This window comes from Pinus tabuliformis, chromosome 5_2, assembly GCF_031772625.1.
Source record: "Pinus tabuliformis cultivar Carrire ecotype Pingquan chromosome 5_2, CPIR1, whole genome shotgun sequence".
NCBI lineage: Eukaryota > Viridiplantae > Streptophyta > Pinopsida > Pinales > Pinaceae > Pinus > Pinus tabuliformis.
The window spans coordinates 796,494,895-796,513,424 of NC_142306.1; the positions used below are offsets into that span (position 1 = coordinate 796,494,895).

General features: G+C 42.0%; 1 pseudogene; it reads right to left on the minus strand.

The window, feature by feature from the left end:
- Positions 1–231: 231 nt before the first annotated feature.
- LOC149161713 (uncharacterized) lies at positions 232–7,017 on the minus strand (annotated as a pseudogene).
- Positions 7,018–18,530: the final 11,513 nt, after the last annotated feature.

Sequence of the window (18,530 nt, forward strand, 5' to 3'; positions counted from 1 at the left end):
GATCTAAAGTTACGGTTAGCAGCTTACAAAATTTCAATGACTCTTATCTCCCGACTACATGTAGTCATGACCAGCGTTCGGAAGTATATCTCAGTAAATATTTTGTTTTTACATATATTTTCTCCCAAATATTTTGTCTTTTATGGATATTTTCTCCCATAATTGGGCCATCGGCCACTTCTGCTTTCTCCATCTAATCATGACAGAGCGATTCATCATGAATCCTCTTTTTCCATCTAATCATGACAGAGCGATTAATCACGAAGCAAGTCCATGGCAGACTCTACGAGGGATGAAATAGGTAGATGATGCCTGCTCAATCCCACGCTGCCGGAGAATGTATTGTAACTCTCTAACTCCGACGTCGTCTCCATCACCGCCTCCAATTCTGATCTCATTTCCATGCTTAAACTGCTTAATATTGCAACCCTGTCCATCTCCATGACACCGATCAGAAGCTCGATGCTTAATCTTGTAATACCCAAAAACTCCTTTGACAGACGTGGGTGCCTCCGGATAACCCTTACAAGTTCCAAAATCAGCGATCTCCTTGTTATACCGTCGGATTCTTCGAACAGACGATTGAAATCCAATTTGGTGATGAACTTGAAGATCTAAGCAGCAAGTCCTATTGTTGCTTCCTCATGCTCACCTCGTTTCTCCATCGAAACTTGAAGGCCTGACAAAAAATATCACAATAAATTAATCCATCGGATAAAACTGTTGTGAGATCGAGCCCTAGTGTAGAGTTGTAATTTCAAAAAGAAATGCTATTAATTGAATACATTCTTCTACCTTTGTTGCCGTTGCAGTGATTTTCCTCAATTCAACGTAATCTGCCTCTAAATATGAGCACAGATTCCGAAGAATTCTCACAGCATGAAAACCCCGAATTGGGTCGTCCAACACAGAGATGAGATTCGTGATCAAATTCGGGCGATTTTTCCGTAGCTTAATGCTCATCATTCTTCTGCGATTTTGTTTATTCTCCAATGAAAGCAGAGCCGGGGCTTCTCCTACCTTCCTCACGAGCTCATTTCATCGTCGCCCGGTCCTCTTGTAGTATTAGTATTAATATTAATCCTCTCCATGTGAAACGCAGAGAATCCAACTGCTTATAGCGAGGTGCGACACCACCGAACACTTTCTTTTCACCAATACTTATGTTCATGGACTATGCCTTAACATTCGATACTTAGTTTATTTTTCTTCACCAATTATTATTATTGTTCCTTTATACTAATGAACACCCATACACATTCATTATCCACAACAATTATACATGAAGAACATAATTGCACAGTATAAAGGGAGGGGCAACTCCCTGAACAATGAGTTTGCCCAATTTCAATATAATATACAACTTTACAATTTTACAAGTATATTTGAGAAACCCCAAGTTTCATACTTAGCCAAATTTACAACCGGCAACACCTCCGTGTAGCGTCACCGTTTCAACACACTAGTTACCTTGCCCGAGTTGGGCGAGCGTGCCCTCAACGGACTGCCAACCAAAACTCCTCAACCAAACTTCGTGTTGTGTAACCCAGCAACACCTCGTTCACCCGGCGGGTGGGCGCCTTCGTGCACCCTCCACCCGTACTTACGATCATTGGGCGAGCACCTCACCGCACTCTCCACCCGAGTCTCCAACCGGCGGGTGGGCACTCTCACGCACCTTGCCACCCGAGACTTCAACCGAAGTATCAACCGAACCAGCGTTTACCTCTGCACGACGGGCACCTTCACCCAAGGCTTCACCCGCGTTTCCTTCCGAACGGTGGGCGGGCGCCTTCGTGCGACCCACGACCCATGCCTTCACCTGTCACCAAAACTCATGTTGTTCACCGTGTAGAGCTGCCCGAGAGCGGACGCATAGACCTGCGCCTTGCTGCGGCCTCCTAACACCTGCGGCCTCCTAACACCTTCGCACTTCTTCTACAATGATGAGCAATGTCCCTTCGAATGATTCTCCAATGCTCCAACACATGCTATGTTTATATGGGCGGTTGGGCGAGTCGAGCTGCCTGGCCGACTCGTCCACCGCATGCACCGACGCCCTCATCTCTTTGCTAATTCGTTTGCTATTGTTGGTCAGCCAACAATCCTTCGCCTGAATTGCATTTCACATGAGGTCAGCCTGTGGGTGATGCCAACTCGTCCCCACACTATAAGTTCACCTCACCAAGCCTTCCACGTGCATTTTTCATGTGTTCCTTCGCACGCCTTAGCCTCAGCTCGTCGCACTTCGCACGGTGGTAGTAATTCGGACCGCAGGTCCTTACATCCTCCTCCACCTGAAGTCATTGTTGTCCTCGACAATATGTCATCCCGGTAACCATCCTGCCACCAAGATCATCATCTCCAATTGTCTCATCCTTGGTCCATGATATCAATCAGTCCATACACTGCAACATCCCTGCAACATATGTAAAACCACTGTCTCCACCATGTGTCATCCCATCCTGTGAACTGTCATCAGATACTCCAACATAATGCCAACATCTCTCTGGTACACTGCTAGCCCTCATGACTCGAACTAGTCGGGTGATCAGTCCAACTGTCACGCTCAAATCATAAGAATGTCCATCCTTATGCCTACACCAGTCTTTCTTAGATTTTGCCACATCCTGGACTCACCAAGAATCTCTCCCATGCTCAGGTCCATGGAAACTCCATCCCATCTGCAACATGTCATGATGCTAATGCCAAACCATTCCTGCACCATCTGTCATACCTGCTCAACCTTCTTTAAGGACTCACTGCCATGAGTAGCTAACAATGAGCCCCATCTTCTATGTCATCTAAGAAGATGTAGAGGGAGTAGAGCCTGAAGGCTCACCCTCACTAATAAGCTCAATCCATCTGTCAAGATTCTCTATCTCCATCCTCTGTAGATATGCAACCCGATCCTCCTCTCAGACATTTGGTCTCACATAAACCTCCTCGTCATCATCATCATCCTCAACCTCCTCTAGCCTTCTTGACAAATCCAAGATACTATCGGATAGTGTCCTGATAACCAATGATTGCTCGGTAAGCTTTGCCTCAACAGTGGAAAATCGCTTACACATGTCTTCCATGCGCTTCTCATCCTCCATCTGCATCACTGCTAGTTTATAATTAGGTCTGGTCACACCAATTGTTGGAACACCAATGGGTACATCTTCCCTTCCATTGTAAATGTACAACTTCTTCAAATGTGGAACAATCATAGCATCATATTGTTTCAAGAATTCCATCCCCAGTACAACTTCATAGTCATCAATCCGCACTATAGTGAAGTTGACTTTCCCGGTCCACTCACCTAGTGTTGTGTCCACTCTTTTAGCTACACCAAGTACACAATCAGGGGGAGAATTCACTGTCTTCATTTGTGCCTTCACTGGTAAAAATTTTAGCCCAATCCTTCTCACAGTATCTTTACTCATGAAGTTGTGAGTAGCCCCACTATCCACCATAGTGAGTACATCAACACTCCCAATCTTCATCTGAACATACTCCAAACTGTTCCTCTCAGGATCTCTTCGAGAGACCACCTCTGTAGCAGCGACAGCTCCAAGAATCTGCATCATCCCCACATAAGCTTCTTCATTCTTTGTATTAGACTGTGCAATAGCGGCCACTTTCGGTCTTGAAGGACAATTCTTCACCGTATGTGGTTCATCACATATCCAACACTTCAAGGCTTTCTTCGTCTTCGTCTTATCATCCGATTTCGAAGCATCATCCTTCTTCTTCTCTTTCAGCTTATCGAACTTCTTTCTCTTATCAGAAGTTTCATCATAATGCTCCACCAAACGATCCACAGCAGCAAAATCTTCCTCAAGTGTCTTAATCTTCTGCCTCTTCACTTCATTGTGTGCCCAAGGCTTCATTCCAATAATGAAGTTGAACACCTTGTCCCTCTTCGCCATGTCAGGAAGTTCTAGAACCGCACTTGCAAACTGCCGCTGATATGTCTGTAGGTTCCCTTTCTGCTTTATGAACTTAATCTTCATCCTTGCTTCCCATGTTTCATCCTGAGGACTGAAGTGGGTTTTCAAAGGCTTCTTCATGTCATCCCACGAAGTTATGTCATCAGCACTGCCATTAGCAATTTGATCCATCCTCCTTCGCCACCACATCTTAGCATCCTTCGTCAAGAATTGAGCAACTACCTTCGCCTTTGTCTCATCATTGGATAGACCCAAGCATTCCAAGTATTTCTCCATATCCCAAAGAAAGTTGCTAAGAGTCTTCACACTCCTTGCACCATCATAAGATTCCGGTTCCTTGACTTTCACATGAGGCACTCCTCCACCTGAGTTATGCCTCACGGCCTTCTTCAACACCACGATCTCATCTCTGGCTTCATCAAGAGATTTCTGCAAGTTCAAGATTTCTACCAAACCTTGATCTCTCGCTTCTTCAATCTCCTTGACTTTATCTTCAAGTTGTGTACACTTAAGATCAATGTACTCATTTTGAGTCTAGAGTTCATCGAATTCTTCCCTCATCTTCGAATTAGCCTCTTGATCTTTCATGACCAAGTTCATCTTCGTAGTCCAGTAAGATTCCAATTCCTCCATTCTTTCCAACACTTTCTCAAGGAAAGCATCCGTCGCAATACGACTAGATTCCCCAACCTGAGATTCACCTGCCATTTCTGCTAACTGCTTCCTCCTTTGTGATCTAGTATAGACCATCCACCAGCTTCACCAAGTTCCCTGCAAAACTGAACTAGCTCTTGTTCCACTTGTATGTGAAACCAGCTTCCTTCACTTGCAAGTACCCTGATTCCACTGTCACTTCATCAAGGTGTGTATCACCTTCAACCTTCAACACCAGCACCAGCTCTCCGGCACTACCTCTGATACCAACTGCACTTCAGTGTAGTTGTGTAGCAGCTTCAACCTTCAATGCCTAAATCAGCTGCCTCTGATACCAACTGTCAAGGTGTGTATCAGCTCTTCGTCAAGCTTCTTCAACCCTGAATCTGCTCTGATACCAACTGTCAAGGTGTGTATCAGCTCTTTGTCAAGCTTCTTCAATCCTAAATCTGCTCTGATACCAACTGTCAAGGTGTGTATCAACTCTTCGTCAAGCTTCTTCAACCCTGAATCTACTTTGATACCAACTATCACGCCCTTACACCTACGGTAGTCTTCCAACCGCTTATAGCGAGGTGCGGCACCACCAAACACTTTCTTTTCACCAATACTTATGTTCATGGACTACGCCTTAACATTCGATACTTAGTTTATTTTTCTTCACCAAGTATTATTATTGTTCCTTTATACTAATGAACACCCATACACATTCATTATCCACAACAATTATACATGAAGAACACAATTGCACAGTATAAAGGGAGGGGCAACTCCCTGAACAATGAGTCTGCCCAATTTCAATATATTATACAACTTTACAATTTTACAAGTATACTTGAGAAACCCCAAGTTTCATACTTAGCCAAATTTACAACCGGCAACACCTCCGTGTAGCCTCACCGTTTCAACACACGAGTTACCTTGCCCGAGTTGGGCGGGTGTGCCCTCACAAGGACCGACAACCAAAACTCCTCAACCGAACTTCGTGTCGTGTCACCTGGCAACACCTTGTTCATCCAGCGGGTGGGTGCCTTCGTGCACCCTCCACCCGCACTTACGATCGTCGGGCGAGCACCTCACCGCACTCTCCACCCGAGTCTCCAACCAGCGGGCGGGCGCTCTCACGCACCTTGCCACCCGAGACTTCAACCGAACCAATGTTTACCTCTGCACGGGGGGCACCTTCACCCAAGGCTTCACCCGTGTTTCCTTCCAAACGGTGGGCGGGCACCTTCGTGCGACCCACGACCCACACCTTCACCCGTCACCAAAACTCGCATTGTTCACTGTGTAGAGCTGCCCAAGAGCAGGCGCATAGACCTGTGCCTTGCTGCGGCCTCCTAACACCTTCGCACTTCTTCTACGATGATGAGCGATGTCCCTTCGAATGATTCTCCAATGCTCCAACACATGCTATGTTTATATGGGCGGTTGGGCGAGTCGAGCTGCCCGACCGACTCGTCCACCGCGTGCACCGACGCCCTCATCTCTTTGCCAATTCATTTGCTATTGTTGGTCAGCCAACAATCCTTCGCCCGAATTGCATTTCACATGAAGTTGGGCCGTGGGTGATGCCAACTCGTCCCCACGCTATAAGTTCACCTCGCCAAGCCTTCCACGCGCATTTTTCATGTGTTCCTTCGCATGCCTTAGCCTCAGCTCGTCGCACTTCGCACGGTGGTAGTAATTCGGACCACAGGTCCTTACACTCTTCTTTGAGAGCCAGACTCGTCAATGTGTCAATGGCCAGGATTTGTAGACCATGCGTAGTTACTTCTTTGTAATGAATAACGTCTCTTAGATTACTTATGGAGAAGACTATCTCCGAGATGCCTCTCCTTAAGGCCTTTCTAGTCGAGCCTGTACTGCTTGTCAACATTTTCATGAGCTCCAGAGCGAGCTCTGTCATCTTGATCTGGGATTCAGGCACATTAGGATTTAGTTTTGTGAGTCCTATGATTTTGGGAAGCAGCCCTCTGCTGCTTCCGATTTTAGCACAGTTTTCGTGCTCGATGGCCAAGCTTTTCAGTATCCGCAGTCCCAGCATACTGAAAACCGTGTAATTGTATGCATCCCCGTACTGCCTCGAATGGATTTCAATCTGTTTGCTATCGTAAAGCAAAGACGCTATAGATTCCATGGACCCAGTGATGGTCATGACCCGAACGCGATTCTTGTCTTTCTTAACCAATTTGGAGATGATCTCTGCAGCTGCTCTTCGAATCCCCTGCTCCTGATGGTTCTTCCAATTCAGCATCTCGATTAGCCTCTCCACCACATCTCGCATGCTTATGATCGCCCTCAAAGTGTCATCGGAAAACTCATCTTTACTCACAAGCGTCGACAGAACTCGAGCCCCTGTCAGCTGTCGATCACTTATATCGCAGGACTGCAGTAGCTCCATGCTGCATGACACAAATTCCATCTTCAAACCATCGAAAACACTTCCATTGACACATTGCAAATATGTGCCATAGAAAAATCGTCGAATCGTGGGGAGCTCTGAATCACTGAAGCCATATTTTGTGTTCACTTGTAATAGAAACTTTCATACAGTGATCTTCCATTGCCAGTAGACCTTCTCTAGCAGGTGTCACACGGAATTGGTCAAGGGTGCGGACACGACTGACCTTCCTAGAAGTCTAAGACGTTCTAATGACAAACAAGACAAAATGGAGTGATCTTTCTCTAAATACACCTTTTACAACATGAAGATTACAAGTGTTTAGGCTTACCTTATTCCAAAACGCTGTTGTTGAAGTCCGTTCTTGACGATCCAGATGAGCTCCTCCTTCAAGTCAATTCCTGCAACCACAAACAATCAAACAATTACCAAGCACTTGCATTTCATATAATAAAACATATATTCAACATGCAGACCAAGGAACACATGAAATAACTCATTAACACAAGCTATTGAGAAAAATAAACCAGTTTGTATTAATAACGAAACAAAGAAACTCTTACAACCTGGCCTTGGTGTTGTGCAAGTTCCTCCCAGGGTCCATCAAGGGTTTTCCTCTACTTTGACAAAGCTCACCCTCTCCCAAGTAGAATCAAGTGAAGACAATCTCTCCTCACAAAGGCTCTAATGGAAGACCTAAATCCTGCAGCATTTACCCAAAGAAAATGTATAGCTCCAACCTCCTCTCCCTCTGGCTCAATGTCTTTATTTATAGTGCTGTAAAGAGGTTATTCAGGTCCACTATCAATGGGATCATCTCCCTCTCTTTGGGTGGGATAGCTCCCTTATTGATGGGATAAGTTCCCCCTTAATAGAGATACATGAACCAACTGGAGGCGCATCCATTTCATCAAACCGACCTCTAGAATGTTCTAGAAGTAACCACAAGTAACTTTTTCAAGATAAAACTCGCGCATTTTGCCTTTTACAGAGGGACGCACCTGTCCCTTAACATACAGAGCGTCCATGGACGCAGATTTTGTGAACATGGTCAGCGTCCCCGCAGGTAAGGCTTGAGAGAACCTGCGACCCCAGAGATAAACATAGTTTTTACAAGACTTTCTCTCTTCTTTGAGTTTGAGATGGATAACAGAGGCATAGACTTGCCTAAGAGGGTAGCATGACTGTTGATTTGAGCCATACTAACTGTAAGTAGTCAAGGTGACATTTTTTAGTGTAACAGATTGCCCCCTAAAGTGCGAAGCCTGGAATAGAGTAGGGTTTTGTAATTCTAGGAAGGGTGAAGCGCTTTATCATTTCAAGGATTGTCTTGTGGATGGCCTGGTTGGAACCTGCAATTTTCAACACAAAATACATGTATAAGATTATATCGTCACTGAGGTAGGCATTCCCATACTCAGATTCAAAACTTTAACTAATGGACTAACTATTCTGATACAGGAATGATCTTGCAGTACATCATTTTATAGACTTTTGTAGACACAGTATGGACGCAACCATCTGTTTATGATTAGTCTACATAGATAATGAATACAAAACTCCTCGCAGCCTGGATGGTAGAAACTAGATCCAGGGTCTTCACTTCTACTTCCCGAATTGGTACGATTCTAGCCATGTGATTAAATGATTCGATGTCGAACATGTTAGAAACCACTTGATTACCAGTCAATGATGTAAACTGTTAACAAGCATGAGAGAGACCACCAGTATTGTCAATGGTTCTCAAAGTACCAAGCACAACCCGTGAAATGTGAATAGATGTTTTGATGTCGAACACTTCACGGAATCCTTTGATCGAAAGTCAATGATGTAAACTGACGTCAAAGGCGAGAAACCTGCCATTGATGCATGCAGACTTCAAGGTACTGTCGATTCCTAAGTCATCTTTCTAGATAATGTGTTGATGTCGATAGAAAGCGACCCGTTGCAGGCAAGCCCACAACACGAAATCATTGTTCAAGTTGAAGAAATGTTGTTGTAAGGACTGACTCAGGGATGGTCAAATGGATGACAAGTATTTTGCAGATGAAAGTTTTTCTTGCAGACCTCTTGAACACATAACGACACAACAGATGGCTTGGTGACGAATAACTCAAAGTTAATCCCCGGAACCCGGTTAAAGACTTTCAAAGTGGTTTGGTCAACTGTGAGGTAAAAGATTTCCCAACCCAGGTGAATAAAAAGTGTCGTGTTCGAGAGCGGTAATAAAGTTTCTTCTGAGACAAAAGGTGACAAACAGGTTCATTTTTCTCTCTTTTCCCCCACCATTTCTGGCAAGTACCTCTTTATTTTTAACAAGCTTGAGGAGGATAACATTGCTTGATTATAAGCTCATCCTTTGGACGAGTCCAACCTAGTTTAAATTCGAACCCTAGGAAGGAGTGGTTCGTTCCTGTTTGTAATTGAACAGGTCCTCTACTGTAAAAGTTTAACGAGTCCAGTATAGGAGAAGCTCGGCGTTTTTCAATTTTAGAGAGTCTGAAAAAACTAAAGGAGACTCCACGTTGAACTTTTTCGTACATTTGTGTCCCTCAAGCCCGAAAAAGTATAAAATAATACCTGGGGGAACCGCTTGATCTTGCGACCAAGGAGTACTTTCATAATTAGTGTCACTGACCTGAAAAGTAAAAAGCGATCAAGGACACGTCGTTTTATTTCCGTATCGAGTTTGAAACGACAAAAACCCGGCAATCTTTTCCTGATTTTACGGTCAGAAAAGAGCCATAAGGGGACCGTCTTTTAATTCCGTTTTAACGAGTGTAAAAGAAACGCTCGGCAATCTTTTCATATTTTAGGAGTCTGAAAAGGGCTTAAAAGAGAACTCCAAGGTTTCACTTTTTCGTAAGTTTTAACGAGTTCGAAAAAGGGATAAAAATGTACTCATGGTTTTCACTTTTTCGTAAATTTTAATGAGTTCGAAAAAATGATAAAAATGTACTCATATGGCCGACTTTCAATTTAATTTACGAGCAGGAAAAGACGGAAAGAACTCGGCATTTTCATTTGTTTTACGAGAATGAAAGATAGCAAAATAATCTCGGTATTTTCATGAGTTTAACGAGTCTTGAAAATAACTAAAATTGACTCAAGATAGGTTTCATTTTTACAAAAGCTTGAAACAGATAAAAACTATGCTTCAAATTAGTTTCATTTTTACACAAGCTTGAAACAGAGATAAAACTGTGCTTGATGCCCCCTAAGCATAACTGTTAGAGCGCATGCCCCCCAGCTTCATTTCATTCAACTAAGGTGGATGAAATGAAGGTTCAAGAACGAGATCATTTGAAAGACTCGACCTAAAACTGTAAGAAAATTATGCAAAAACTGAAATAACTAACCTAAACGTACAACCTAACATCTATGAGGTCTAGTCAAACTCTCGACTCAATTAGAGGAGGATTTGTTTCATTTTTTAACGAGCTTGACACAGGAAAAGAACTATGCTCGGATTCAGTTTCATGTTTATGCAAGCTTGAAACGAAAAACTATGCTTGTTATAAGTTCACATGCCCCCAGCATAATGATGCAAATCAAGGTACATGCCCCCCAAGCTTCATTGCATTCAATGAGGTGGATGGAATGAAGCTTTATTTTCAAAATCTTGGAAAGACTCGTGGGAGTTGTTTCATTTTTTAGTGAGCTTGACACAAGACGAGGAACTATGCTCATAATTACTTTCTACAATCTACCTAACAAAAACTTTACTCTAAAAACCTTGATTCATTTTTTTAACGAGCTTGACACAAGACAAGGAACTATGCTCTAAAATCCTTGATTCATTTTTTAATGAGCTTGGCACAAGACAAGGAACTATGCTCATGACTACTCGCTACAATCTACCTACTTAACCTACCCGTGTTTCATTTTTTAACGAGCTTGACACAAGACAAGGAACTATGCTCAAAAAGTTCGCATGCCCCCAGCATAATGATGCAAAGCGAGGTACATGCCCCCCAAGCTTCATTGCATTCAACCGGCTGGATGAAATGAAGGTTTACTTTCAATATTTAACTTGAAAAGGGAGTTGTTTCATTTTTAAGGAGGTTGACACAAGAAAAGAACTATCCTCTTACCTGATTCATTTGTTAACGAGGTTGACTCAGTAACAGGAACTATCCTCATACCTGATTCATTTTTTGACGAGGTTGACTCAGTAACAGGAACTATCCTCATACCTGATTCATTTTTTAACAAGGTTGACTCAGTAACAGGAACTATCCTCAAAATCCTACTTTCTACAATCTATATAGCCTAAAATCTAGCTGATTCATGTTTTAATGAGGTTGACTCAGTAAAAGAACTATCCTCATACTAGCCTGTTTCATTTTTTAACGAGGTTGGCACAGGAAAAGGAACTGTCCTCGAACTCACTGATTCATTTTTTAATGAGGTTGACACATTAAAAGGAACTTTCCTCGCAACATCCAATTTCATTTTTTAACGAGGTTGAGAGAGGAACAAACTATCCTCGTAACATCCAATTTCATTTTTTAACGAGGTTGAGAGAGGAACAAACTATCCTCGTACTCACTGATTCATTTTTTAACGAGGTTGAAACAGTAAAAGGAACTTTCCTCGATACTCCTTGTTTCATTTTTTAACGAGGTTGATATAGGAAAAAACTATCCTCGCGGACACCTGTTTCATTTTTTAACGAGGTTGGCACAGGAAAAGGAACTGTCCTCGCGGCACCCTGTTTCATTTTTTAACGAGGTTGGCACAGGAAAAGGAACTATCCTTGTACACACTGACTTTCTACAATCTACCTACATATCCTAAAACCTACCTGATTCATTTTTTAATGAGGTTGACTCAGTAAAAGAACTATCCTCATACACTGATTCATTTTTTAACGAGGTTGACACAGTAAAAGGAACTTTCCTCGTACACACTGAGCATGGCTTCTAACTGGAAGAAAGACATGTCAATGGACACACCTTGATCATGGCTTCCAAGAGATCTTCATCAGACGGAAGAACAGTTCTTTGGAAGGAACACATGTCAAGGGACTCAAAAGGGATAAGAACATCGTGTTCAAGTAATCCCATAGAGTTTTCCATGTCAATTACCGGATCTAAATCAACAGTGAGAGGCTTACTGACATTGGTAACTGAAAACATGGGACCGGTTGCCACATAATTCACCCGTGGCAGGGTAGATACCACTTTAGAATCAGAAACATCTAGGGGTGTCATATTATTGGTAGTTGAAACAAGACTAGGGAACGAAAGCTGGTCTACAGTCACAATACTGCCATTGTGAGGGAAAGACATCACGCGAAAGAGTGTCGATACGACAGCTTTCATTGCATAAACATAGTCTCGCCCAAGGAGTAAATTGAAATCCAAGGGACCTCGAACTACCATAAGATCAACACAAACAGTTTTACCTTCCAAGGTAATAGAAAACTTAGGAAGGATCCCTAAAGGTTCACTAATTGTTCTGTTAAAAGCTTTCAGATTCTGCGTAATAGGCGCAAGCTGAGGGGAACCCAAAGCTTTCCAAACAGCTGAGGATAAAATACTAACAGAAGCACCTTCATCTACCTGAGTACGATGTATGTCCCTACCACCAGCCTTGACAATGATTTGGAAAGGGATGGAGGAAGGAAGACGAGGTTCTGTCATTCTATTCCAATCAAAGGAAAAGACCTCAGTACTTGGAGGGGGTTCTATAGAAACAGGTGAAATGCCCCCCGGCATAGAAGAATCTGATGTAACAAGAAGAACATCAGCGGTATGAAATTTACTCTCGAAAAGGAGAGTGTGATCGACCGAATGTGAAATTGAATCGACCACTTGATCAACTAATGGATCATCAACCTGAGTGACATGAGTTTCACTCTCCAATGGGAGAGTGTGATCGACTGTACTTGAATTTAGATCAATCACTCCGTCAGTTGACGGTAGGTTGGGAGAAAGTTTACGGTAACCAGTTGGAAATTCTTGCTGTGGAACAGTAAGGTTTTCCAACAATGTTGAGGCTTCATCCATGTGAGGGCAAATGTGAGTTTGATGACTCCCTTTGCATAACTTACAAGGAAACCTAACTTTACCCTTTTTCCCAGGAACCTGACTATCACTGGTTGATGGATCAATGGAAAGTTGATGAGATTTTTCTGACCATACTTCCAAGACCTTTGGAATACCAGGACAATTGACAAGGAAGTGGTCACCCTTACAAAGCCTGCAAGGGTATTTGGGTTTACGATGCATGTCGGAATTTTCCTCAACACAACTAACACTTACAACCATGGTTGGTTGGTTGACTTCTTTCTTATCTTGCTTCTTCTTCTTCTTCTTCTTCTTCCCTTTCTTCTTCTTCTTAGCCTCCTGGTTACTAACATCAAGGCTTTTACCAGGCGAAGAGGAAGAAATGGAGGAAGAAAAATTAGGCGAAGAAGGTAAAGGGTCAACAGAAGGTTGGTGATGTTGAGACGGTGAACTCTGTTGAGGTGAAGCATCCGGTTGAGATGGAACAATTGGAGTATTTTGGGCCAACGAAGTTGAAAATAACCATATCGGTAAACCTATTGTAAATCCAGGTAATGACAAAGTAGCCATATAAGGAGGACCAACATTTCCAAAGTAAGGAAAAGTACTAGGATTCTCATTAGGAGGGGTTCCTAGGTTGATAAATTCCGGAGCATTTGCCATTATATTCAACTTCAGTGAATTTTATTAACAATTTAAAACTAAAATTAACAATTCACAATTCACACTTAACAACTAAAATTCACAATTCACACCTATGGTCTCTAAAAGTAAAAACAAACAAATTAACACGCGCTATCAAATCTAGGAGTCAAACCACACACAAACAGTAAGCTCTCCGGACCGAAAACACTAGTTGGTGATGAAGCCCAACCTCGCAGAATTCAGTACAGAAATGGCGGGTGGAACAGTTACCCCGACAACCTGCTTAATGAATAGACCGGCACAAGTTCCTCCACTTTAACCGTCTCGAAGTGAAGTGAACCCCCCGGAAAATCCAAGTGAGTATAACCGATGTCTGCTCCAGGTACAGTGGGACCTTCCCTCCACCGTCACCTCGGTAGAACCCTAAATATTATGGTCACTAAGGTCACCAACAGTAACAAATACACCTGGGGGAACAGTCTAAACTCCGACAGCACGCAAGGGCAGAGTAGCAAGCTCAATCCCCTTACCGGTTCCTTGACAACAATCCAAGGTTTACCGATAAGTGACCCCTGGCTCCTCGACAATGGTTAATCCGAGGTTTACCGTTTGTAATACGTACTGTCTGGCGTCGTTCCCAACGAGGGGGGAATGATCCCCTCACTGGTTCGGACACGAGCTCGTGCTTCTCCTTTAAGAGGAGCTTTCCCAGAGTGCAATTGAAACAATTGGATTTATTCTACTCAAGATAAACTATCTGTTTGGTTTTGTAGTCTTGGAGAGTTAAGTACTCACCTACTCCAAGACCCTAGCCTAAGCTATGTTGGTGTTTCAGAGCCCTAGAAATGTAAAAATTACTAGATGAATTTTAATTAAGCGCTGTGTTATTAAGGCTGTTATTACTCAAATGGGTAAATGGAGATGAAACCAATGGTGTTATGACCCGACTCAACTGAATGCAATCGAATATGATAATGCAATCCTTTCAATTCGATGAATCCTAACTAGAGTAAGGAGAGAGTTTCCATTCACTTCCAACAATGCAAAAAATTGATCATTAAGAGAAAATTTTAACAAATTCTCTAATGCACTAATTTCATCAAGAAAAACTAATGCAAATCAATTCCAAACCAATTTTTATTTTATTTTTATTTTTGTGTAAATTCAAATCAAAGAAAGCTGATCTAAATCTACGATTGATTTTTCAGAATGTAAACTATGCAATTGTAATCTATGCACAATTCACATGAAAAGTATGCAAATGTAATCTATGCACATTTTTCATTCATATTCTGAAACTGAGAACTCTAATTATGCAAATGTGATCTATGCAAGAGAATTCTCAAACACAAGATGATTCTAATGTAATCTAAGAACCAATCAAGTGCAAGTCGAGAAAATTGGGTGAGAGTTCCAAAGATCAAAACATAAAAACACTCAAAGGCGATTAACACTCATACACAATTTAGCCCCCCCCGGCGAATGAGGGGGAAATTTTTTTGCAAAAACAAAAGCAAAAAGATGCAAAATTGTGAAAAGACTGAGACAAACCTCCAAGTAATGATCAAAGGAAATCAAATCAAGAATTTCTCAAAAAAGAGACTCAAAACACCCAATTGATGAAAGCTAAGAGCAGGAACAAGCTTAGGTGAAGATTCTGGACAAGGGACTAATGAATCTGGGCAGAAAAAACTAAGAAAAAACAAAATCTAAAAGCAATTAAAGCAAAAATGGAGTTTTCCTAAATTTTTACAGGAAGACGCAGGCAACCCGTTAGAACAGGCGCGGGCCCGCTCTGTGCAAACGGCAACAGCGCGTCCAAAGACGCACTGTGCAGTACTCAGAGGGTGCGTCCGTCTGAAAAACTCAAGAAAAACCAAAATAAAACTAATCCTAAGCTAACCCACCCAGAGACAGAATCACAGAGCCAAAACCAGAAAAATAAACCAATTTTCTCAAAGCAAAGTTCACATAAAGGAAAAGACTTTTCTCATCAATGGAATCTTCCCCAGCGGAGTTGCCAATTTGTCATACGGAATTGGTCAAGGGTGCGGACACGACTGACCTTCCTAGAAGTCTAAGACGTTCTAATGACAAACAAGACAAAATGGAGTGATCTTTCTCTAAATACACCTTTTACAACATGAAGATTACAAGTGTTTAGGCTTACCTTATTCCAAAACGCTGTTGTTGAAGTCCGTTCTTGACGATCCGGATGAGCTCCTCCTTCAAGTCAATTCCTGCAACCACAAACAATCAAACAATTACCAAGCACTTGCATTTCATATAATAAAACATATATTCAACATGCAGACCAAGGAACACATGAAATAACTCATTAACACAAGCTATTGAGAAAAATAAACCAGTTTGTATTAATAACGAAACAAAGAAACTCTTACAACCTGGCCTTGGTGTTGTGCAAGTTCCTCCCAGGGTCCATCAAGGGTTTTCCTCTACTTTGACAAAGCTCACCCTCTCCCAAGTAGAATCAAGTGAAGACAATCTCTCCTCACAAAGGCTCTAATGGAAGACCTAAATCCTGCAGCATTTACCCAAAGAAAATGTATAGCTCCAACCTCCTCTCCCTCTGGCTCAATGTCTTTATTTATAGTGCTGTAAAGAGGTTATTCAGGTCCACTATCAATGGGATCATCCCCCTCTTTGGGTGGGATAGCTCCCTTATTGATGGGATAAGTTCCCCCTTAATAGAGATACATGAACCAACTGGAGGCGCATCCATTTCATCAAACCGACCTCTAGAATGTTCTAGAAGTAACCACAAGTAACTTTTTCAAGATAAAACTCGCGCATTTTGCCTTTTACAGAGGGACGCACCTGTCCCTTAACATACAGAGCGTCCATGGACGCAGATTTTGTGAACATGGTCAGCGTCCCCGCAGGTAAGGCTTGAGAGAACCTGCGACCCCAGAGATAAACATAGTTTTTACAAGACTTTCTCTCTTCTTTGAGTTTGAGATGGATAACAGAGGCATAGACTTGCCTAAGAGGGTAGCATGACTGTTGATTTGAGCCATACTAACTGTAAGTAGTCAAGGTGACATTTTTTAGTGTAACAGCAGGAACAGATGCACTTCGGCTAGGGACAGGCCATAGAAAATAATGAGAGAGGCTTTCTGATTCTTGGTGTCGTTACCTGCTAGAATAAGGCTCCTGTTGACTGCTCGAATACACCAAATTAGGCTTCTGTGTTAGGGGTTATACAAGAGAACTATAAGGTCATGCGTGATTGACGATCTCTGTAGCTAAAGTGCTTGGATTTTAAGAGAGAAGGGTAGTTTACAATCTCTAATGAGGCATCGAGTGGAAGGCATCCATTGGTTGTTGCCATCCATCGGTTGTTTCTGCCCATAACAGAAATGCCCACCATTCCACCGTAAATTAAGACCATGACAAGTTTCACCAATAACTAAAGGATGAAGACCATGGAAAGTGAAGGATGAAGACCAATACAAGTAACTGAAGGATGAAGACCATGACAAGTGAAGGATGAAGACCACAAAAAGTAACTGAAGGATGAAGACCATGACGAATATTCAGAAAATGCACACAGATGTCAGTGAAGAGCAGAAGGGTGGCCCTAAAAATCTGTGCACAGATGTCAGATATTAAAAATGTAGACAGTCCACTGATTGAAAAGAAGGCCTATCAACCTAATTAATGGTTCCAGAATCTTACTTGGTTACTATTACTTTGGGCAAGTGCCCACTGCCGAGGATTTTCTTTTTATTTCCCAATTTGATGCTTGGAAAACACTAGTTATCTAAGATAAACGTTCCAAAAAGGTATAGTTTATAGATAATAAAACCTAGTTTGAGTTCCCAATGATGGGATCTAGGACTCCTCAAAATAGCATTTTTATTAATACAAATCTGCTGCCCTCCCAGTGGTCGGGGAGCAACTCTTCTCCATGAATGAGGCAGTTTTCCTTTTCATCTGGTTGCATTTGTTGAAAGGGAAATTGATATCTTTTCCAATCAATCTATGTCGGGTATGGGGTGTATCATGAGTGGTAACAATCCTTTTCTTTTAGACTCGGGAAAGCGTTATCAATCATTCAAACATGGGGGGAAGGAATTTATCAGTCCTTCCTACTACAAGCAGCGAAAGAGCCATTTTCCATTTTTGAAACTGCGAAAGAGCCATTTTTATAGGTATTTCTCGACAACCCAAAAGAGTATTTATCTATATGCCAATTCTAAAACCCAAAAGAAATATTTGGCCATGTGAATTCTATCGCCTTACAACCTTGGTCTGAAATGGGTTTTTACTATATTTTATAGAGACACCATATAACTAGAAACACAATTCTTACCATCATTCAATCTCATTAAATAAATGGAGTATACCTGGGACTGGGAGTGGGTATTTTAGTATGCGAACAATGACAATTTCCCATTTGTAATTGCACCAAATCTCATGAATTGACCACGCCTTGGTCAATGACTCAACAACCAGAAATTTGATTTTTTTTTTTACTAACGCAAAGAAATCCTTAGAGAATCGATCTTTGACCTAAGTTATAGACTCACTTGACTATCTTTGTCAACACCATTTACAAGTTGAAGTTGTTACAAATACATTATGCAAAAAATGTATTTCCAACTGGGGGATATTAACTGTCTATTCCACGAGATGAGCATTATTACCATGTGTCTTGCATCTACTTCTCAATTTGATGAATGAAACTTAGATCCATGCTTCACATAGAGCGAATCATCGCAACCATTTGTAATCATTCATTAAATTGTGACGAAATTCATAAGAATTAATTTATTTATTCGCCTTCATCTCAACTGAATAAAATTTCCAAGAAGATGCTTAATCACATAATACAATGCACACTGCACACGA